The sequence below is a fragment of the Artibeus jamaicensis genome, unplaced genomic scaffold (assembly GCF_021234435.1).
Source record: "Artibeus jamaicensis isolate MK-2021 breed Jamaican fruit bat unplaced genomic scaffold, CSHL_Jam_final contig_402, whole genome shotgun sequence".
NCBI classification, from domain to species: Eukaryota; Metazoa; Chordata; class Mammalia; order Chiroptera; family Phyllostomidae; genus Artibeus; species Artibeus jamaicensis.
Window position 1 is genome coordinate 19229508 of NW_026521818.1, and position 24471 is coordinate 19253978.

Here is a 24471-nt window from a genome sequence, read left to right on the forward strand (position 1 = left end):
TGCTCTTCTGCCGGGGCTTTTCTTAATGCCAGAAATTATGGCTGAGAACATTGCTCTTAGTTTCCAGCTAAGACCTGGAAGTCCTGCCACACCAAGCTGTCCTCTCAGCCTGGGCACACTTAGAACATCTGTTCCATGAAGACGGCCTAGACGCGGTCCAAGGGCCACTGTTCCTGAGCCACTCCTAGTGAATAAGGGAGGGGCTCTGTTCGAGTGTGGCAAACAAAGAAAAGAGGAGCCCTCAGCCACAAGCTGAATTCGTGTTCTTATAAAATGATCAGTAACATAACTCCAAAAGGTGAATTTCTGAGGCTAAAGAAATAAAAGGATGCAAGAGAGCTACATGATGCTTCACAGGTAGATGAAAACAAGAATCCTTATAAATCCTCAAAGACAGAACAAGCACTTAGAGACTTAGGTCAAAAAGGCAAAACTCACTAAGTTTGATACAATCCTTGTATTGCCCTAACTCTTAGAAAGTTCATAAATATATGAGATAATAGGATGGAAAATTTTGTCTCACTGAGCTGCCTATGACAGGATCTGACCAACCTCACGTTAAAGTCTCCTTCTCTAAGTTGACTCAAAGTATGTCAACCCGCTTGACAGTCTCTCCCAGTTTCTTTATCCCAGCTGACAAAAGTAACAGTTTTAACAGATCCTTGGGGTGCATAGGTCATTCTAACTCTGGATAGGTGGCAAAACCCCTGGTCTTACCCCAGGATGCTAAGTAAATTTCTTGACAAAAAGTAGTTAGTGTTCAATTTGCTTTTATTTTATTTTTGTGAGGTATGCCACCACCAGACACAACTCATTTTCTTTTAAAGTTAAGCCCGGAGGGCGCCGAACAGCAAACCGGTCCACAGCGCCTGGCTGGGCACAGCGACGATTCTCTCCCCCAAAAAAAAAAAAAAAAAAAAGTTATATATAATGTTCATTAATTTATATGTAATTTTTATTTACTATTTTAGTACTTTTTAAATATTTTATTTATTTATTTTTAGAGAGAGGGAAAGGAAGGGAGAAAGAGAGGGAGAAAAACACTGATGTGTGGCTGCCCCTCATACGCCCGTTATTGGGGACCTGGCCCACAACACATGCACATACTCTGACTGGGAATCAAACCTGCGACACTTTGGTTCTCAGGCACTCAATCCACTGAGCCACATCAACCAGGGCTTATTTGCTATTTTAAAAAAACTATAAGAATTTTTAAATAACTCTTTTAAAATACATCTTTACATTTCCAAATTTTTAAATCTCATCTCTATATTGATCATATTATTAGAACTAAGAATCAAGACTCTGCTTGACATTGTTCTAACATATAAAATTACATTCATACTAAAAAATATTTGAAATCAGGAGGTGTGCTACAGAATTCTAGATATATTACTGCTACATTTATAGTTCAAATAGATTTGCATGAGAAAGTGTAAATGCCACATTTATCTAGCTGATTTTTATCTGTGGATCTTAGTAACTAACAGTCTCGGAGTCTTAGATGGGAAGGTTAGTAGAATGTATATAGTTAATGCCACAAATCCAACAGACCTCCAACAGTCACTGAAGGAAACAGAGAGCTGACTACTCTGAAAGTGAGAATCAGTGCTTATCTACATTTACTGTAGCAGAGGAGAAAATATGAGAATCAGACCTTACATAATCCACCTATATTGATGCTATAAATAACTTATTCATATGCAAGTGGCTGACATTTTCTTTTTCATAGCCATAACTTTTCTAGATGAGTCCCAAGAGTCAGTAATTGAACTTGAGAAATGATGTCCTTCTTTTGAGGTTGCTTTTGATCTGAAGCCAAAGGGATGTACTTTATTTAGCAGAAGCTGTGGGTTGTAAACAATGTGTATGTGGTGATATTCACAAACACAATTAAGTATACCTTAATTTATTTGTCAATAAAGCAGTATCAGGATGCTCAGAATTTGCTTCAGGATAAATTCTTAAGGCAATGGAAACCAGTTTGAGGTTTTCTTGTTTTTTTCCCATGAACATATGCTGATAAGCACTCTTATTTATATTATATAAAAAGGCTTTCATCTTCAAAACATTCCTGAAAAAAACTGATCAACCTATTAGTCTGTTACTGCACCAATTATATCAGCTTTCCTTTTGATTAATTTAGGGGAGTAAACAAATACTCTTATTCTTTTCTAACGGCTGATCTTACATGTATATTTCTATTTTGATAAGATTTTATTTGTATCATTTGTGGACTTTGTAAATGTATCCATTATATTTGGTCTTATAAAAGCTAAGTAAGAATGGAAAATATTTTGATTGAGCTTCAGATCAAGGAAGTAAAAAAAAATAATAAAGATTACACTAGATAAATGAAATCCACATGAAATGAGTAAAATCCAACCTAATTGAAATGTTACGGTGCTATGCAGTTACTAGGAATTTCCCCTGAAGTGCCTCTTGGTCACTGAAGACTTTATACCAATTCTTTCCTCTTTCTAAACTGCCTCAACCTTTTACCCCTATCAGCAACCCTGCCCCCTTTTTTCTTCTGATCCTTCCTCAGAGTGTCCTTTGGAACTATTTCTATCACCACTAGCATCTCTCCACCCACTCCCTGGCCTTCCTGGGAGTTATGCATCCATAAACCCTGTGCACACTGCAGTCATAACATCTATTATTAACATTCCTTTGTTTAGCTTTCTTTACTAGTATACTATAGGTTTCTTGAAGAGAAACAAAAATAGTGTCCTTTTTCTTTGTATCCACAGCCTAGCACAGGGCCTGATACTTCATGGTCATGAAATGTGGGATGAACAAATACTGAATAAAACTTAATGGGATTCTGTGCTGGTGTTCCACTGCTTAACATGTTTATGAATTACTAGGTGTTGGAGGGGGGTTGCTTTTTAAGTTAAAATTCTAAAGTCAACCAGAGTGGCAGATGTACCAGGGAACAGAGTATACTTTCAGACTGCCAGGGATATGCAATCACTAGCACAGCCTACCAGGTCCCAGGTTGAAGGAGATTATCGCCCCTAAAATTGATTTGAAGTATCACTAGATCTTCTGCACTGTGTTGTAATAAGACGATTTTGAGTTACCGCTGTAACTCAAACCATCACTTTACCATTTCAACTCATGCTGATGTCATGTACACATGTTTAGATGGGACAAAATCTGGCACCTAGGGTCCAAGTCAGAGCTTTGTCACTAAATTGGTCAGTCCTATGTAACTAAACTGAACATTTGTTGCAAAGTTCTTCCTAATCTACTCTTTAAAATTGGCTGGCCTACCTGCCCCATTCAGCACTTTGAGCCAGCGCCCAGCATCCTAATGGAGGCCATGGTCTCTGCCTTGAGCCACTCTGACCTGGCCCAGCGTGGGTACCACTTCCTGACCTCTTCCTGCTCTCCCCTGGCCGTAGCACTAGTTGACAATTTTATGATTGTTTATTTGGTTCCAATACACTAGGTGACTTCTTGGATTCTTATTCATTCTGTGTTTAATTGACATGTCCCTTGATGTATTTCTGCTTTCAGTTTTTAGGGAATATCCTCCCTAATCTTAGCCCAGCCCTTAGGATTCTCTCTCTGTGGCCTGATGGTGCCTTCAAGTTGGTCTTGTTTCCATAGATACCAAGATCTCTTAGGAATTTAACCTTCAGGGGTCTGACTAAAGTCAACTGTTGCTTATTTTCATTTAGATCTTGATTAATTAACTTTTGTTCCTTTGCAAATGATCTTGTGGCTTTTTCTTAATCATCTCAGTGCTTTACATTAACGGCAGGTTAACTGTTCAGGAACACAGTTTTGGCAAAGTTACTTTCATAGTCGGAAGTACTTTGATGGCTTCCCATTGCCTGTGGAGTAAAGTTTATATTTTTAGCCTGGCATTCAGCACCCTCCGTGAATTGGTCTCAACATAACTTTCTGCGTATCTTTCTTGATTTCTTAAAACCTCCTTTTACACATTCATATTCCTTCTCTCCATCACTTGCCTGACAAACATCTGGAAGAAGCCCTCTATCTCCTTCTCCACTCCTGCTAACGGAATAACAAAACCCATCTGATTGGTTTCACTTTGCTAGCATGATTACTTTGCCCAACTGAAACAGCCATGACTTTGTCCCAGGACATTGCTTTCTCATTCTCCAAGACAACTACTCTGTACCTTCATGTCTCTTCTCAAACTTCTGTTCCTTCCTCCACACGTACACCCAGCTGATGACCTCACCTACAATTCACTGAGAATACACAAGTCATCAGAGGCAGACTCTCTCATCTTTCCACCACCAAATCGGAATTCTCCCTTCATGTTCTCACCTGTGTTCTCCTGACTGCCTTGTGTTCCCAGTGGGGAAAGCATTCCTCCTCCCATTCACGGCTCTATCCTCCTCCCAGTGCTCCAGACCCCATGGTTCCCACCTTCCTGGGTATGTCACTTATTTACCCTGTTTCACACTTGCATCATGTACTCCTCTTTACTAGCTCATTCCTATCTGCATAGTTACATGTTAGTATCTCACCTCTCTGCAAAAACTTCCTATGATTTCTCATCACTCAGTACCTTTTCTCCCACTCTTCTAAGATAAACAATCCCACATAATGTCTTCACTTTCTCACCTTCCTCACATGTGCTATTTAACCCACCTCAGTTTTGTTCTCTCCACCCCATTTAGGTGAGGGCATTTGACCGAAAGTGCTTTTATCAAGGTCCCCAGCAACCTTCATGATGTCAGACCAAATGCAAGCTTTTCTGTGCTCATCTCACTTGAACTCAGAGCCTCACACAACACAGAAGACCACTCCTTTCTTCTCGATACATTTCTATTCTTGGCCTGTTGTCAAACCACATGATCCTGGTTTTTCTTCTTCCTTATTAATTACTTTTCTAATTTGTTGAATTCAACTTTATAAAACCTCCAAATGTCTTCAAGACCTAGTCCCAGTTCCCTACCTCTTCTGAGTCTTCCATTTTCCCCTGATTGTCTCATCCATTCTCATGGTTTTAAATATCACCATTGTCTAATCATTCCCAAATTTGTATCTCCAGTCTAACTCTCTTCCTTTAACTCCAAATTCATGTTTTCAGGTGAACTTTTTATGTTTAGCTAACCCTTCCAACCTATTCTGCTCCAAACATGGTCTTCCCCTATCTTAGGCAATGCCAACACCCACCCTGTTACTCAAGCTAAACAAACTGGTAAAAAAGACGTTACAAATTGGGTTCAGTGCAGTAAAGAAAATAGAGTTCTATGATATAAAATAAATGTCAGCAAAAAAAATTGCTTTAAGAAGGATGTGACATTTCAGCTGAAGCATGAATTAGGAGAGGGAGCCATGCCTATAGTGAGGCAGAGGAAGAGCTTCCCCCAGAAGGAAATAGCAAGTATAAAGCTGTTTCAGGGAAACAGTTTGGTGTATTTCTATGATAGTCACACATTTAACATTCCTGGAATGAAGTAAATAAGGGGTAGGTAGCAGGGAATGAGTGAATAATGATGGGGCCTATATCAAATGTGAGTATTTCAATAGTCCAGCTGAGAGGTGGTGGTGGGTTGGACCAGAGAAGCAGAATTGGAGAGAATGGATTTGATTTTTTGTTGTGGTAGAAAACACATAATCAATGTTTGTCGCTTTAACCATTCCCAGGTGTACAGCTCAGTGGCATTCAATACACTTGCAGTGTTGTGTAACCATCGCCGCTATTGACATTCAAAACTTCTCCCTCATCTCAACAAACATTCTGTACCCGTTAAACAGTAACTCCCCCTCCCTCCCTGTAATCTCTATTCCACTTTCTGTCACTCTGAATTCGTCCAATATAGGACTTTATAAAAGTGAAGGCACAGAATATTTATCCCTCTGTGTCTGGCTTATTTCACTAAGTTAAGCATAAAGTTTTCAAGGTCCATCTTTGTGTCATAGCATATATCATTTAACATTTCATTCCTTTTTATGGTTTAGTACTATTCCATTGTATGTATATGCTACATTTTTAAACATTTTAAGTGGATTTAACCTTTATTTTGGAAACAATCAGTGAGAGGTGGTGACTAATCAAATGCGAAGTGAAGTGAAGGAAATGAAGCTATACACTCCTTCACTTGAAGGAAGTGATGATGACAAGAGTGACTCACTCCCAGGAGTCTAACTTGTGACAATAAGTGGCAGGAAATTAATTTAATAAAATGGCAAGATTTGAAAAGGACCTTTCCTAATACCAAACTGAATTAGAAGTCACAGCCTACTGAACAGGACTACTGAAGAATGAGGCCCCCACTGAGTCTTAAATAATAAATATGAGTTGGCCATTTTAAGAGGTATGCATGGGAGCAAGTTAAATACAGAAGGAAATTCCAAAAGTGTGGACCAAATAACAAAAGTGTCAAGATTTTTGTTTTATTTCTTTTGCCTGGAATACTCTCCCCTTATTTCTTATTTCCCTTTCCAAGGTTTTCCTGATCTTCAAGTCCCAGGTGAAATACCAGCTCTTCGGAACCCCCTTAGGCATTTACTTATTGTCTTCTAATGACATTTACCATTTTTTAGCTTATATAAAATTTTTGTCCATTTCTTTCCTATTATACCATGAACTCTTTGAGGAAGTGTATTACGTCTTTTGCATATTTGTATCTTCAGGACTATTGCCTTGCATGAAGAAGACTATAAGTACTGGTTTTTAGCAGAATATCATGATCAGAAATAAGAATAAAAGATATTGTGCAAACTACTAAGTCTAAAACAAGCCAAGTGATTACAATAACTATTATTGCAAGGTTATTAAGTTTTGTATACCAGAATTAAGTTGTATAATTATCTGATGCCATTATGTTTTTGGAGCAGTGAAAGACGTATAGAGTAAACATCATAGAACTTTATTATCTTAAAAGAAAAAGTAGACATAGAACTTTATTATCTTAAAAGAAAAAGTAGAAAATTCTGAGATAACTAAGAGGCTGTTTTTTTTGTTGTCATTATTATGTTCCATCACCAAGTAAATCTTTTAACCAAAATGATTAGGTCCAGGATGCAAGTAACAGTACAAAAAAGTACAAAAATGGCCATTTCCAACACATAAAAAGTAGCTGAGTATCTAAAATGCTGACATCAGTTGATATATAGCTTATAGGTTAAACAATCTAAATGAACCAGAAGTATTTACAAGCATGTATGCAGATTTTAAACAAATAGGTATAATAGAAAGGATTTAAATTTTATCTTCTCTAACTAATAGCTGGGATACCAGTAGAATTACTTGAAACCACAGAGACTCAATCTGTCAAAATCCTAATAAGAATGTCAATATGGAAAACAAAAGCGGGGCTGACAAGCTACAAATATTCAATACACATCCCAATTTTTAAGAAAGAAGATGCTAAGGAGTGCAGTAACTATAGGACCATTGTTCTAACTTTTGATGCAAGTAAAATGATACTGAAGGTGATACAACAAAGGCATCTATCTTATAAAGAGTAAGAAATGCCAGCTGTTAAACAGCTGGTTCAGAAAAGGAAGAGGCATTTGAGATCTAATTGTGAACATTCACTGGATGCTGAAGTGCCCCAAAGAATTTCAGCTCAGTTTATGGTTTACAGACTACAGGAAAGCCTTTGACGGCATGGATCATAAAAAGCTATGGGTTGCTCTAAAAAAAAAATGGGTGTGGCTCAGCACCTGACTGTCTTGATGAGTAACCTGTATTACAGACAGCAAGGCACTGTCAGGATAAAATGTGGAGAGGTGGACTGGTTTCTTATAGGCAAAGGAGTTAGACCAGTCAAAGAACTCCCTATTTGTTTAATCTGTACACAGAACATATCACAAAAAACTGGGCTAGACTCAGAAAAAAAGGTAAAAAGTAGTGGGAGAAATATTGTAACTCAAGATATATAGGTGACAGCATCTTACTGGCAGAAATTAGCAATGATTTAAAACAACTTCTGATGAAACTGAAAGAATAAAGTGCCAAAGCAGGACTGAATTTGAACATCAAGAAGACAAAAGTCATGACTACAATAGAAATATACAACTTTAATTAGACAATGAAGACATCAAATTGTTAAAGACTTTGCTTACCTTGGTTCAGTCATCAGTTCAAATAGAAAGTGCAGCCAAGAATTAAGAAAAAAACTGCTCTCGCTGGTGTAGCTCAGTGGGTTGAGCGTGGGCCTGCAAACCAAAGGATCGTGGTTTGATTCCCAGTCAGAGCACATGCCTGGGTTGCAGGCCAGTTCCCAGCAGGGGACCCATGAAAGGCAACCATACATTAATATTTCTCTCCTTCTCTCCTTTCCTTCCCCTCTAAAGATAAATAAATAAAATCTAAAAAAAAATACTTAAAAAAAAGAAATTAAGAAAAAACTGAGACTCAGAAGGGCACCAATGGAAGAATTAGGAAAGATCACCAAGAGCAAAGATGTGTCATTAGAGACCAAGGCTAAGATATCCATACCCTCTTATTCCCAATTAGTATGTGTGGATGCAAAAGTTGGACAGCGAAGAAGGCTAACAGGGACACAATTGGTTCATTTGAACTATGCTTCATTTTCATGAAAGCTCTGTCAATACCCTGGACCACCAAAATGATGAACTGTTGGGAACCACTGATGAACAAGTGGGTACTAGAGCAAATTAAGCCAGAATCTTCGCTGGAGGCAAACTGACAAAACTGAAGCTGTCCTACCTCAGGCACATCAGCAGAAGGCAGGGTTCTTTAGAAAAGACAATAATGCTAGGAAAGGCAGCAGGGGAAAAGGAAGACCGACAATGAGGTGGGCCGACTCCATGAAAAAAGCTACAGGCATGAGTCTACAGGAGCTGATCAGGGCTTCTGAGGACATCACTCATTCTTGGGTGGCCAGGAGTCTGAGCCTACTTCCTGGCATGTAATACACGCAACTCAAACGGTTCCCTTGGCAACTAGCAGTGTGGTCCTCTGACATCATCTTATCATTGTTGTCCTGTTTTATAAAAATGTGGCATTGTTTTATATGATGTCCTAAAGAGAACCCACATAATTATGGGCTTTTAAAATGGATTTGGAAATCTGTATTACAATTGATCAAATGTGCAAAAAAAAAATGTCAACAATCCGGTTAAATATAACCTCATGGTTCAGGGCTGGAAAAAGAAACAGTATAAAGTAGTTTATATGAAAATAAAATAACAGAGAAAATAATGCTGTCCATTGTTTAGAGTGACAAAGAATTGGCAGGAGTCCAAATACCACAGGAGACAAGATTAATATTAAGTATATCTGTCAACATCCTGTTGGAAACTCTGAGCCAGGATCAGAGGTATCTAAAAGCACAGAAAGGGGGTTTTGCTTAAGAATGAGTCACATTCTCTGCAGCAGAAAGCCCAAAAATATCAATATAGGATGTTAGAAATCGAAGAGAACTTAATGGCCATCTTGTCCCACGCCCATGAGAAAACTGGGGCCCAGAAAACCCTCTTTTCCACCCTGCAGCCCTGGGAGGCACCAGGAGGCAACAAACAGAATATGGACACTGGAACCACATGGAAACGTTTTCAGACCCCAGCTCAGTCTCTCAGATGAGTCCCTCACTGTACCTGAGCCTCGATTTCCTCAACTGTGATATCAGAAGAGCTACTTTTCGGGGTGATTGTGAGATTAGGAATAATGTGCATAAAGCATCTGACGCACAGAGAATGACAAATACTAGGTCTCGTTACCTAAAGCCTGTGGTTCATGGCAGAACAGGGACACCCCCCTCAATCCGAGTGTGTCTTCAGGGGACCTCTAGAAATCCCTGGTCAGCAGAGCTCTTCCCCAAAATGGGTGAGCAGAGAGGGTGGTACACTCTTCTATAAATACTGAGACCTTTAATAATCTGGAAAGATCAGATGAGTCAGTATTGTATCAAATGCCAGATGGAACTTCCAAATTTTTCCAGGACTTCCAGAAAGCAAACAATAGTTCAACACAAGGGGCCAAAACCTAGTAACTTTAGGAAAACACTTCTAAATGCTACTGCAGGGGTCTTTCTAAGCTGGAGCTTTCGTAACTGAGTAGGTGTGAGGATGGAGTGGCAGTGCTGTATTACGTACATCAGAGTAGGTTTTGTAAATTCTAAAAGGACCTATTTTTTTAACGCAGCAAAACTGCATTAAATGTATCTAATATTTAAAACAAATTCCATACCTTCAAAGACTGAATGAGTTATACAGAGAGGCGAAAGAAGACCCCCGAAGCTTTTATGATTTATAAAACAGTGAGGCAGAGCTAACGCGTTTATTTGTCCTAACTAGCTATCTCCACTGTAAGTGTACATGGCACGGAAGTATAGGCCCTGTGGTGCACGGGACAGACTTAATGAATCGCAGGCATTCTGATTGGTCAGACCTTTCAGTCCTACCCAATTTTATCTCACTCTCATTACAGAGTCAACAGCCATTGCATGTTCAATGAGATGGACTGTTTAAGTTTCCACAACCAGGCACCTGCTTGCTCTGCTGAGTGCCTTCTTAGGCTCATTACTTTGAAACTAATATGAATATTTTACAATGAAGTAGGATTAAGTCTAGAAGGAAAAACCCTGTAAGTAGCTTCTCCTGGTGTCGACTTAGGTTGTCTCTAGGTGCCTAGAGTTGCCAATATGGTAATATGAATCTAGAAATCTGAGAAAGGAGGAGATACATAGGATTTTGGAGCTAGAAAGGATCTAAACAAGGGCAAAAATTAGCCTATGGGCTAAACCTAGCCATCTGAAGTGTTTTAGTTGTTTTTACTATGTACTATATATTAGATATTTGGCATTAGTTGCAGTTATTCGTTGATCGGATTTCACATCACAGGCAGGATCTCCAGCTTCCCTTGAAAAGCTGGGCACTGGTCATCCTGCATCTGAATTCTCTCCTGTAGGATTTGGTTAGAGCACAACAGTGGTGGCAGCCTTAAATGCAGTGAGCTCGCTCCAGTGGCCCCATCTCCTGTCACTCCTGATGGGCACCCAGGCCAGGTCCACTCACCTTCAAGCTCCTGATCCAGTCCAAACCATATTCAACAGAAGAGAAAAACCAAAGCAGAGAGAGAGCAAGAGGCTGAAGCTAGCTCCGGAAGACCTCTATTCAGCTACATCTTTTTCCGTTTTAGAAAGTCTTTAATGAGTACTGGTGTTTGGGCCACTTCCTCAGAGATAAACACAAAAATACAATCTAGAGCAAGAGTAATAAGAAATTAAATACTTAGGTAACAATTAGTGCTGCCTCGTACAAAATATTATTGATTACTAGTTGCTACTTAGCTTGATCTTAGGTCACAGACATAATCTTAAAAGGAGGCTTAACTGGCTTTGTGTATTTTTTTTTCAATTTCTAAATTGGCTTTATTTGGATTTCAAATGTTAACATATACATATTTGAGTGTCTTGGAGAATTATGGAAATTGAAATTCCTAAGCCTTTCTTTAAAAGGTTCTGATTTAGTATCTTTGGGTTGAGATGCAGGAATTTGCATTTGTGATGAGTTTCACAGGTGTTTGTTACATTTATTCATCAAAGTAAGAGGTCACTTGCATTTCCTCAGTTCTGATCTTAAGTTCCAGACCTTAATCAGGGTACTCTGTACCCCTCCATTCAGAGAACAGAAGTTCCCTGTGGTTCCTGACTCTTTTCTTTCTTTTTCTGTGTTTTCTGCTTTGTGGTGTATGAAAGAAAAGCCCAAAGAAATTATCATGGCTGGTACAATACAAAGGACCTAAATGTAATTACCCAAATGTAATTGCCCAAGCTGAATGTTTTTACCATGGTGACCAGGTTACTAGTATACAATATCTTCTACCCATCCTACTGACTTTGCTCCTCTTCCTAAAGAATGCTTCCTTTGAATTGAGAAAAATAATTTAGTTCAAATGGAAAACAAAAATTTCCTTTAGTTTTCAAGAACCAAGCTTACCATAAGTTTCATATAACTTCAGTTTGAAACTTGAGGTCAACTTGGTTTGTGTTTCTGCCCTAAAACTTTTCTTCACTAAAGGTTTTTTACTTTATCTTCTACAGCTTTCAAGTATACTTTTAATATAACCAAGCAAATGAAATAGTGTTACACGGCAGGTCCCTTATTTGTTTCCACCAAATTGAGCTACATCTCATATGCCATATTATATCAGAATCCTTTTAAGTTTATCTTATTTGCAGCAATTTTAAAGAGAACAAGTATATATTCAGTCCAAAAAAGTAAAAAAGAAAGAAAGTTTCTTAAAGGATCTAGGCTGCCAAAAAGTTATATGATCTGTCCCCAGCTAACCCATGTTGAAACTCTGCAGGAGTAACATCACATTACAAAAGATAAAGAAGAAAGACTTGATCAAAGCATTGAGTGGAATTCCCAGTAGGATAGTTCTGAAAGTGGAAGTTAAGGTTCCCAGGTTATGAGTAAGACGATAAAGTAATTCTTGATGTGAAAGCAGGCATATATAACCAGGCCACTCTTTTAATAAGGTGTAAGAACTTGGAGAAATTTTAACTTTATTTATGGAAACCAAATTTATGTATATATGGAATAATACAATTTTAGAAGCTGGCAATATGTCTATATAGTGTTTTCTTTTTTTTTTTTAGTTTTCTTCCTAGGAATTAACCATTAGAGAGTTTTTTCATTCCTTCTTTATTTATCAAAATTTTGTATTAGAATGTGTGTTCTACTTTATGAAAATACAGTTTTAAAAAAATTGAGAATGTGAAAATAAGCCTTTTTCAGCTTCTAATGTATTTTATCTCAAAAGTAACTTTTATCACACTAGAACATAGATTAATGTGCTACAGGAGTAATTAATTGACATAATTCTATCTAGTAATTAAGACCCTCCCTGATATCAAATGAGAAGCTTAATAATATACAGGAAGGTATAACAGTAACATCTTGAAAACATTAACTTCAGCTTTATCATTAACACAGGAATTTAGGAGCCAGAGAACTTAAAAACAGGCTAGAGAATATTTCAATGGCCTGAATGGATCCCTAATATTGTGCAAATGTCATCAGTCAATAGAGGAGGAGAGCTGGGTTAGTTAACTGGGTTCAGAGTTCCCTATATATTAGCATGACTGATTATACCTGCAATAATTTTTTTAAAGAAAAACCCTGAAATATGCCCAATTTAAGGCAGAAGTAGTCCTGTTTTGCAGGAATGAGCAGGAGAGGGGAGAAGGTAGAAAGTAGGATATCAGAAAGGGAGGAGATGGGTAGATGGTTGTCTGACCCCAGGAAATGCCCAGGATGTGGGAGGTCCAGCCTCCCAGCCTTCCAGCCCCCAGCTCTGCACAGAGCACTCCTTCCTCAGCATTGCTCTGACTGAATGGTTCCAGGTAAATCTGTAGCAATTCAGTACCTAGGACAGAATTACTATTTTCTAAATAACCCCTGTGGCCCTGGGACATACGGGTCATATCTAATGAGGACAGATATGCACTGTGAGCAAAGGTTCCTGACCTCAGTTTTGCCTTCTTTGTGGTGGCTGTTGTGGATTCCAAAGCAGTGATAACAGCCAAAGACTGGACTTCTAAGAGTCAGCTATCTTCTTAGGAAGAAAGTAAAAACTTTTTAAATAAGGAACAAGACACAGACATGTTTTGAAATTTAGTTCCAAGTGTTATAGAATGCTGATCATTTTAAACTCCAGTGTAAAGGGTTAGAATTATGTCTTTATTTCTGCATTTTGTGGGGGAGTGATTATTTTCCAATTAAAAAGAAAAAAAAAACAATGCTTTAATACAGAGATGAAAAGAGGACCGAAAAGCAAACTTTCTAAATAGCCCGAGAGAGGAAGATGTACAAGACAAGCAGTGGAAAGGTTAAAGCACCTTTGGAAGTGGAAACCCTGGCCCTGTACTGAGCCTGAACCCCATCGAACTCACACTGTTTGCAGGGCAGGGAATGTTTGCAGAGTTTCTGGGACAACAGCGGGGCTGACTTAGTCATAAAGCTGCTCTGTCAACAAGCCAAGGGTCCACTCCTGAACTTAATGGGAATAAACAGAGCCCCTCAGCTGCCAGCCATAAATGCAAAATGTTGTCATAAAGATAGATAGATAGATAGATAGATAGATAGATAGATAGACAGACAGACAGACAGACAGAATGAGAAGAAGGAGCCTTAAACCTCTGGCCATTACAACCCAATCATCCAGTATAGAATCTGGTGACTCAAAGCTTATTTGTGGGCTTGGGTGACCTCAGTTTAAAGACTCAGTTGTGATTGTGATTTTGCAGGACCAGACTCACAATTTGTAGGGTTTTTTTTAAATTATAATAAGTTATTGAAAACAACCTGCACATTTATCTTCAAATATTTACACAATTCCCTGAGTGTGGGCATGTCCCATAGGACAGCCATGGGTATAACTAGGGGGCACAGGGCCTTAATTCTGTGTGAGCCCACAGGTCTCTGCAGTGGTTACTCTCAAGTTCATGTTTCCATCAACACTTAAGTGATGGCTTCATATCCCTAGAGAAAAGAGCTCCAAAATTAAAGTATCCACGGGTGTTTAGGATAGCATGCAGGATTTTCCGTTATTTGTCAGAGACATTTTAACATTTACCTTGACTACCTCATTCTCAGGAGAAACAATGGAGAAAGAGAAGCAGGGTTCCAAGTCCCAGCTCTGCTGAGTCTAACATGTGGCCATGCCTCAGTGTCTTCATTGCTCTAAAGCTGGATTAGTGCTGTAAGCTTTTGTTGAAAAAAAAAACATGGCAACTCCTGCACCATTCCTTCATCTCCTTCCTTTTCCCACAGGTGTCTGTCCCTTTTAGATATGCTACACATACAATGCAGGGTCACATAATTCAACTCATCCTAAACTCAAATGGACCAGTAAAATGAAATTATGGTCACTCTATTAGTTATAAGAAAGTAAGTACTAAGCCCAAGCCAGATCCAGGGACAGGGAGCCAGATTTCACCTCTTCACAGGGTATGGCTGGTTCACATTTCAGAAGAGCATGTGGGATGAGACACATTGCCCTGGACATCTTTGGAAAATATGGTCAGCCACACATGGCTTGCTGCATAACCCAATTTTGAAGGTCAAAAGCTGAGTATAGCCTGTTGGTATTTTCTTTGTAACAAATTCCAATTTCTCCTCAGGCAGACAATTGCTTACAGTGGAGTAGTACAAAGGATTTTGGGATTCAGGAAAACAAAAGAGAAAAGCACATTAAATAGTGTAAAACATAATCACAAGTGTACCCACAACTCACAGAAACTGACAAGGTTCCTGAGCCAGGACCCTGTGGTCCTACAGGCTTACCTAACAAGTGAGGGGGTAAAGCAGACTCTTATATTTAATTATGCTTTCTATAAATTCATTTTTATTAAAGCAGTATGGGATAAAAGCTAATATTGCTTTATGGCTCAAGTCTTACTAAATAGATGGCCTCTCTTCTGAAAAAGAACTGACTTGAGAAAAACTTTAACTTCTGGGTTCAGAATAAAACTTTTTTCCTAGAGAACACATCACTGGGTTGAAAAAATGTTTAAGTCTGTATCAGTCATTTTTTAAGCAGAAATATAAATTACTCTAAATAATAAGACATAACTTTATACAGTAAAGGAAACCACAACAAGATGAAAAAACAAACTACTAATTGGAAGAAGATATTTGCCAATGACACTCTGATAAAGAGTTAATATCCTATATATATATATGGAACTCATACACCTTAACACAAAAGAAGCACACAGTCTGATTAAAAAACGGGCAGAGAACCTGAATAGACACGTCTTCAAAGAGGACACACAAATGGCCAGAGACATATGAAAAGATGCTCACATCAATAATATCAGAGAAATGCACATTTAAATCACAATGAGATATCACCTCACACCTGTCAGAATGGCTGTCATCGATAAACCAACAAGTGCTGGCGAGGATGTGGAGAACAGGGACCCCCAGTGCACTGTTGGTGGGGATGCAGACTGGTGCAGCCACCATGAAAACCAGCGTGGAAGTTACTCAAAGAACTAAAAACAGAGCTACCATATGACCTAGTGATTCCACTTCTAGAAATTTATCTAAAAAAAATCCAAATTACTAATTTGAAAAGATATAAGCACCCCTATGTTCATTGTAGCATTATTATAATAGCCAAGATATGGAAGCAAGATAAATATCTATTAATAGACAATTGGATAAAGAATATGTGGTACACACATATGAGAAATATTACTCAGCCAAAAAAAAAAAAGAATGAACTCTTACCATTTGTGAGGATGGAGCTAGAGGACATTGTACGAAGTGAAGTATGTCCAACAGAGAAAGACAAGTAGCATGTTATTTCATTTATACATGGAATCTTAAAAAAAAAATAAATAAACAGACAAAACAGAAACAAAGTCAGATACAGGGAATTGATGGCTGACAGATGGCAGGAGGGGTGGGTAGTGGGTGAAAAATGTGTAGGGATTAAGAGGTACACACTGGCAGTTATAAAATTATAATACTATCGACTGTACTCCCCATGGCGCCCGCGGACAGAGTCCAGTCAATAACACTGTGATAACTGCACGGTGCCGGGTGGGCACTAGACTCACTGGGGCATCACTGCATAAGTTATACAGACGTCTAACCACTGTGCTACACCCTGCAACTAATGTCATATTGAATGTCAACTCTAATTGAAAAAAATTTATAAACAGTCTTTGATAAATCAAAAAAATGAGACATGATTCAAATTATAGCCGATTTAATTGCACTCAATAAAATTAAACATCTACTTACAGTAAATAAAAAAGATGTATTCCTTGCTTTCATGAAGCTTATGTAATGAAACTAATTCCATGTTGGTCTGAAATATTCCTCAAGAAATTAAACTGGCTTGTTAAATCCTAACACTGCCAAGTCATGGCATGAAAAACCATTCTATTCCAAATGGCAAGTCAATGACTCCAAAAATCAGAATGACATGAATAATCATCAGTGATTTCCAGTTATTTTAGATAAACCTAGGTTAAAGGTGGAATGCTTAGGAGGGTATCACCAAACCTAGCTCCTATTTATATTTTTATTAATGACAAGTAAGTTTTACTTATAAAATGTGTGTGTGTGGTGATGTGCACATTGTAACATTATACTCAGGCCCCCAATGAAGTTGACTGATTAGAAAAGTGAACAAATATAGTCTAAAAATTAATAGAGAAAACTGGTGAGCCATTAATGTAGATAGGAAAAGCAAACACAATGGAAATTAAACCAAAATCACTAAATAATTACTGAAGACTGAGAGAAGGGAAGGTCCTTTTTGCACCAGTTTCAAAGAAAACTTAGGGAACAAGCATATAGCATCTAAGAGTCTTCCTCCTGGGAAGATTCTTCCTATTTGGAAATCATCTGAGCCCTCTTTTATCTATACCCAGGCCACACATTTTCAGTGGTTCACCTCAAACCCCACCACCCTGAAACTGCTACAACCTTATTTTAACATGGACCCTCGCTGACATACATTAAAACTCAGAGCATATGCTTCTTATTTGGGTCCTTGGTTATGTTCTATTTTGTATCATTTCCCAGCTGTTGTATTCATAAGCTTTGAAAAAGCAACACCCAGGGACGGAAGAAAAGAAACGAGTCTACCTTTAGGACAAGAGGTCAACTACAAAGAGTCAGAGGAGAAATGAGTAATTTTGTTTTCTCAACATGGAAACATGGCCAGTGAAATGAGGTACAAAGGAGAGTATTAGAGTGGTCAGAATGAAGTCTGAATTTCCCTCAAGCTTTTTTTTTATAAAGATCCTTGGGGCATCCTCCTATACTAAGGCCAAAGTCTCAAGTGGGCAATACTGAGACTGTCCCCAGTCTTAGTCCGGGAAAAACAAACAAAACTCAGCTTTCCCTGGCCTCCCTGCCACGTACGCATCTTGCCCAGGGAGTTGCAAGCCCAGCGCTGCACCCCAGACAGATAATGGTGTTAAATGGTTTAGGCAAGGTGGTCAGGGAGCTGGCGGATAGTTTGCTTCTCAACTAGGTGAATACTAATGTAGGGGAGGAAAAGTTTTTCCTGTACCCTCTTAGGCTGAGTGACTGCAGCCTGCAAATTAAACTGACAGACAGGTGAATAGGAAAAAAAGCATGAAAATGCATTTGATGTTAATACACAGGCATTTTCATTAAAAACAAAAATGAAAATCTCCAGTAAGTGGTTAGGCCTGACAGCATATATACCATTTTTAAGAAAAGATGATACATTGAAGACAAAAGAAAAGGGGGTTGGGCTTTTAGAATTGTAAATTGAGGGAAAGTAAATAAAAGGAAGAGTCATCGAAGATGAAGGTCATTTAGTAGATGTGTTTGCACAGATTAATCTCGGTGTCGACTCCCTGTCTGTGGTGACAATAACGGTACAGAGAGGGCACCTGTCTCGGGGGAAATTTGCGCTCTGCTTTTAGGCATAAAAGGGGAGGGGGCAGAGAGCCCTTCCTCTGTCTCCGGTTTCTCAATTTCCTTCAGCTCCAAATACTCAGTATGCCACAATAGCATATTTTAGGGTGGCATGCCGATTCCTTCACTAGCTATCAGTTCAAACCTGAAAAACTCTGTCCAATCATTCATTCAATATCTTTCAAGAATGTTTTTCAAAGAATGATCCTGGGACTGATTGCGTCAAAATGAGACAGTGCTTGACACAATAAATGCTAATCATTACTTTCTTTTAAATGATGAGACACACAAATTCAGAATTGTGGGTCTACCTTGACCAGCTGAATTAGAATATTTGGGGTGCAGAATCCACATGTTTAAGAAGGTTCCAAACAATTCTCAGGTTTTTGGTTTCTTTGTGCATAGGGATGTTTCATGCGAGCCCAGTGAGGAATGGCCGGAGCTGTGTGGCAGCCTCCTTCCCCTGGGGGGGACGGGACGCGGTGGAGCCCACCATAATCCTCACTAGCTCCCTTCACTCCCTCATACTTACCACCGGACTGGCCCGACCAGGAATTTTATATTCACCCCCTGGTTGAGAGCTTTCTGGGTTTTGTGTTGAGGAGGACCAGCAGCCTCTTAAATATCAGACTTGCTAACAGATGCTTCTAGAAACCTCTTCTGCCTAATTTACTTCAGGTCAGAATGAAAAATCAAGTTAGAAAAGCAGGGACTTTCATATGGCAGATGGCTACATTTAGTCTCTTGGGACTTGGGGAGCAGCTACAGGCCCTCTCTCTAAGCAGGCCAAAGGGCTGCCCCTCAAGCCGTCCAGGAACCCATTTCCACAGCCTCATCCATGACTGACGGCTAGAACAAGGGGATCGATACAAAACAGCTTTATATCACCTCTTACACAGCTGCTGAGAAGTCATTAGGGAATTTAAGAGGCAAAACGAGGACGGTTCCCAAGACCATGTTAATTCCGACCCCCCCGGGAACAGAGGTCAGGGAAAATGTCACAGGAGAAAGGCAACGGGACTGGGAAATTAACGACAGTCTAGTCAGGTCAGTGGCTCACAGTAAAGCTGCTACATTCGCCCATGTGACCAGAGTATATTTCAATAAACATTCTTTCAAGTAAGCTGATTATGCTTATCTTTACCCAAGATACAATATTTAACAAATATTCCATTAATAATATTAACCAAGTTTTTAAGCAAAATAAAAATTACCCAAAATCTCACTGCTCCAACAAAACAGTGTTTTTTCACATTAGAACCCTTTGTACATATACTTATATATTCAAAATATTATATTTTGTGTTCTGCTATTTTAATAAGGTTTTTTCAGTTTTAGTACTGTTTGGTTCTTAAACATGATGAATCAATTGTATATATAAGCAAATAATTATTGAGGAACATAATCTTCCAACAATAATAGCCAAATAATCTAGAAAAACCATGAGAGCAGGAAGCTATAAAAAAAAGGTTTTTTCCATTTTCTTGGATCTGGGTCCTGACATTCACACATGCTTGCTAAAATAACCAAAAACAAACAAACAAACAAAAAAAGCAAACTTCCTGCTCTCATTCAAAGTATATTAAATGCTCATCAGTTCTCTCACAAATGTTCCCTACTTGGTCCTCATCATCCCCAGTTTTCACATCCCTTCCATCTTGTGAATCCATGGAACACAGATGCTACTTGGCCGTGAAAGTCAAGTGATGCACCCGTGGTTGGCACGGCCTTCAGCAGAGCATTCAACACCCTGCATGATTCTAAAGTGAGAAGTAAATACCTACAAGCTTCCTGCCTGCCATAGCTACAGACAATTCTCTGGGTTTGTGGAGCACCAGAGAAGGAATAATCTGCCAGGCAATTAGCAGTGGGATTTTTATAAATGCTGAGACCAGTTATTCTGAGCCAGTAGAACCCGTGGGGGTCAAAGCTCTTCCTGACCTGAAGGTGTTCTAGAGCATGTGACTTTAACTTAATTACCACTATTTAACTGTATTGCCTCTATCAGTCAAGCCTCGTGTGGTTGCAAGTGTCAGGCACCTGAATTCAAGTGGCTTAAATAAAAAAGAGACTGTGTAGAGTTTCAAAATAAAAATCACAGGCATGCCCAGATCCAGACGCCTGGAGGATGTGAATCGGGGCCAGGAGTCCGTCTCATCCTGCAGCCCTGCCTTCCGCTGCAGTGGCTGGTGCTCAGGTGTGTTCTTCCCCTCTGTGGAGGGGCACACACACTGGCATCGCACATGCTTAACAGCCCCCGTGTGCTCAGGACACCTCTTTTACAACAATCTCACCCAAGTCCTGCAATACTCTCTCCTGGGGGAACTTTTTTAACATAAATCACTGTGATTGGATGATGTAAAATTTTGGATGGGCCAGCAGAGCCTCATGTAAGGTCAGCAGCACCCAAATTATACAGCCTGAGAACAGAAAAAGGGAGATGCCCAAAGAAAAACTGGGATGGCATTGCTACGAACAGGACTACCTGACAGAAACACGAAAATCGTTCTCTACCACAAATAGAAATTCTAAAACGCTGGTCTCAAGGCTGGTCTTCTGTGACCAAATTATAGACCAAGAGTTTTTAAAGAGATTTTTAAAAGACACCAGAAGCTTCTATTAAACACTGTTTTGCTCTAAAGTGGCAGCCGTTTATTAACATCACATTTTACAAAGTAGATTTTATTATGGTAACAAAAGTAACTGTGACAGGCAGAGTAATGATCCCTCCCCCATCACCCCCAGAGATGTCCTCAGCCCTGCTACCTGTGACTATGTTTCTTTACGTGGCAAAAGGGACTTTGCAGATGTGATTGATGCGAAGAGCCTTGAGACGGGTAGATTATCCTGGGTTATCCATGAAGGCCTAATGCGATCCCATGAGTCCTTAAAAGCCAAGAACTTTGTCTGGCTTTGGTCAAAGGGAAGTGTGATCATGGAGGGTCAGAGAGTTGCAATGTGACTGGCTTTAAAGATAAAGAGAACCAGGTCAGGAAAATGGAAAACCCTAGAAATAGATAATCTCCCAAAGATGCCAGAAGGAGGCCGCCTCACTATCACCTGATGGAAGTCCACTGAGACCATGTTGGACTTCTGACCTACAGGCTTGTAAGACAGTCAGCATGTGTTGTTTACGCTGCTGTTCGTGGAATTTGTTAGGCCAAGAGCAGAACACTAACCCAGCAGCTATTTGGGTCCTTTCATACACCCTCCAGGCTAAATTCTTGGGACGTGGCTCAGACTGAAGAACCTCATCTTGGCCGAGACATTTACTTAGTGCCCATTGCATATACGTGTCCCCCACCATTCCCAGTCTCTGTGCAGTTAGGTAGGGTCACATGATTTTATTGTGGACTGTGACTTAATGTGACAGTTACTTAATGGGACATTAAATAAACGTGTCATCTCCCAGGCTAAGACAAGGAAATGCCTCAGCACGTACTCCCCACCTTGCAAACTGGAAGGCTCGTGTTGAGATGGCAGCGACACAGCAGACATCTGGGTCCCTGAGGCATGGCTGGAAACAAGCAGCCAGGACAACCACTGGACTGGCAGAAGACTTGCATGAGTGAAAGATAAATGTTTAGGTTTTAAGTCACTGGAGTTTCCAGATGTATTTGTTTCTGTAGGATAACCAAGTCTACCCTGAAGAGCAGTATACTTACAAAGAGTAAGCCTATTCCAGGAGACAGAGGGTCCAACCTGTCAAGTTTAACATGGAAACTATTTTCTAATTCTCGCTCCCTTATTAATCTATTAAATTGCATCTTTTGTGCCTCCCTTTCCCTGTACATACAATTTGGAGATATGTAATTTTACATAGCACTTGAGAAAACATTGGCTATTATGTTGATGACTATCTTATTTGTGTTGTTCACATAATACAATAATGAATTTTAGTTTAGAAAATAAAAGTTTTACTTTTTATTAGGAAATGATTTTTGTTTTTCTGTCATTGACTGCTAATGACAAGACAGATACTATGCTTTAGTGTCAAGCTTATATGATGAAATTTTATATTTAAATGATGAAATTTGCTTTTTTAACCAATATTTTTGCATTTAAGACATTTGCCAAGATATTAATGAACTGTAGCAAAACAGCATGCTTATGGCCATCATGAGGTACAGCTAACAAGAAAAAGTAAACTCACAGTCTGTAATGCTTTTCTAAGAGGACTGGAATGCAAAAAAGTAAACCAAAAGTATAATCTATTTCAAATAGACTAATGGCTAAGTACTTTCCATTTAATCATCCAAGGTGATAATAACAGTTCAAGGAGAGCCAGAGATTACCCAATTCCTCTCCTTCACTTGATGGAAGAGAAGATTGAGGACTACAGAAACTAAGTAGTGACTTATGCCAAGTAGCCAATAGGGAGAGAGAGAATCCCCAGGGGCAAATCACAGGGCAGGTAGAAAGTAGCTATTTTGCAAAGGGGAGCTAGAGTCACATGCTCATACATCACGTTTTTGTTTTTGTTTTTGTTTTTTTTATCATGGTAAGGTATACACAACATTTAACTGTTTTCCTACGTATAATTCGGTGGCATTACATAGAGTCACATTCCTGCACAACCATCATCACCACCAGCCATCTCCAGACCTTGTCCCTCACCCCAAAATGAAACTCTGTACCCGTGAAATAATTCCTTTCCCCAACACTCAGTAACCACTGTTCTATTTTCTGTATCTGTAATTTGACTATTTTAGATACCTTGTGTAATTGGAATTACAGAATATCTGTCTTTCTGTGACTGGTTGTAGCGTATACCAGTATTCCCTTCCTTGTTTGGGTGGAGTAGTACTCCACTGTGCGCATCTACCACACTTTGTCTAGCCATTCATCTGTCCGTGGACACTCGGGTTGTTGCACATTTTGGCTACTGTGATTAATGCTGCTATGACCTCTAGAGCACAAACAGATCTGTTCGAGTACCTTCTTTCAGTTCTTTTGGGCATGTAAGTAGGAGTAGAATTGTTGGTTCATATGGTAATTGTGTTTCATTTTTTTTTGAGGAATTGCCATACTATTTTCCACAGAAGTTGCACCATCTTACATTCCTAGCAGCAAGGTGCGAGGTCCCATTTCTCCATATTCATGCCAGTATTTGGTAGTTTCTGGGATTTGGGGGGCTGTTTTTCCTTTGTTTGTTTTGATCATAGCCATCCTAACAGGTATGAAATGTTATCTCATTGTCATTTAGAAAAAAATGATATCTTTTTACCACTGAGAAGCATTACCCTGACTCTTTTTGTTGTTGTTGTTCATTCCTATCAGTTGGAAAATGACCGCCTTGTCACTTACAAGAAGAATTATAACAATTAATAAAGTCCAACTAACCCACAAGTTAACAATCATTTCAATCCTTTTAAATTAACACAAGCAAATAAAATAACCCATTTATTTGTGGGCTAATTTTTTCAAACTTTCTCTTTTAGAACAAATTGAAGTGTTTTACCTAACTTACAACATCAAATTTAGATTATAAATTTATCTCAGGTAATTTAAATTATTAAATTAAGTAATTGAACATGTTTTGCATTTTATGTTTTTAGCTACTACAATTCAGTATATCACAGTAGTTTTAGATTTCACAAAATCTTTTTTTTTTTTCATTGCTTTTAGACAGAAATACAGATTCAAGAGAAACATTAATTGGTTGCCTCCTGTATGCACCTGGACTGAGGATCAAGCCCACAACTTAGATATGTGCCCTGACCTGGAATCAACCCGGCAACCTTTTGGTCATGGGACAATGCTCCAACAAACTGAGCCACACCAGCCAGGGAAGATTATGACAAAATCCTTCAATCAGCCCTTGGCTAGTATAGCTCAGTGGATTGAGCATGGGTCTGCCAAACAATGGGTCACAGGTTCAATTCCCAGTCAGGGCACATGCCTGAGTTGTAGGCCAGGTCCCCAGTAGGGGGTGCATGAGAAGCAATCAAACATTGGTGTTTCTCTCCTTTTCTTTTTCCTTGCCTTCCCCCTCTCTAAAAATAAATAAATAAAAAATTTTTAAAAATCTTTGAATAATTTTTTTTCTTGAGGAACTGATATAGACAGATGGTAAGGACTGACAAC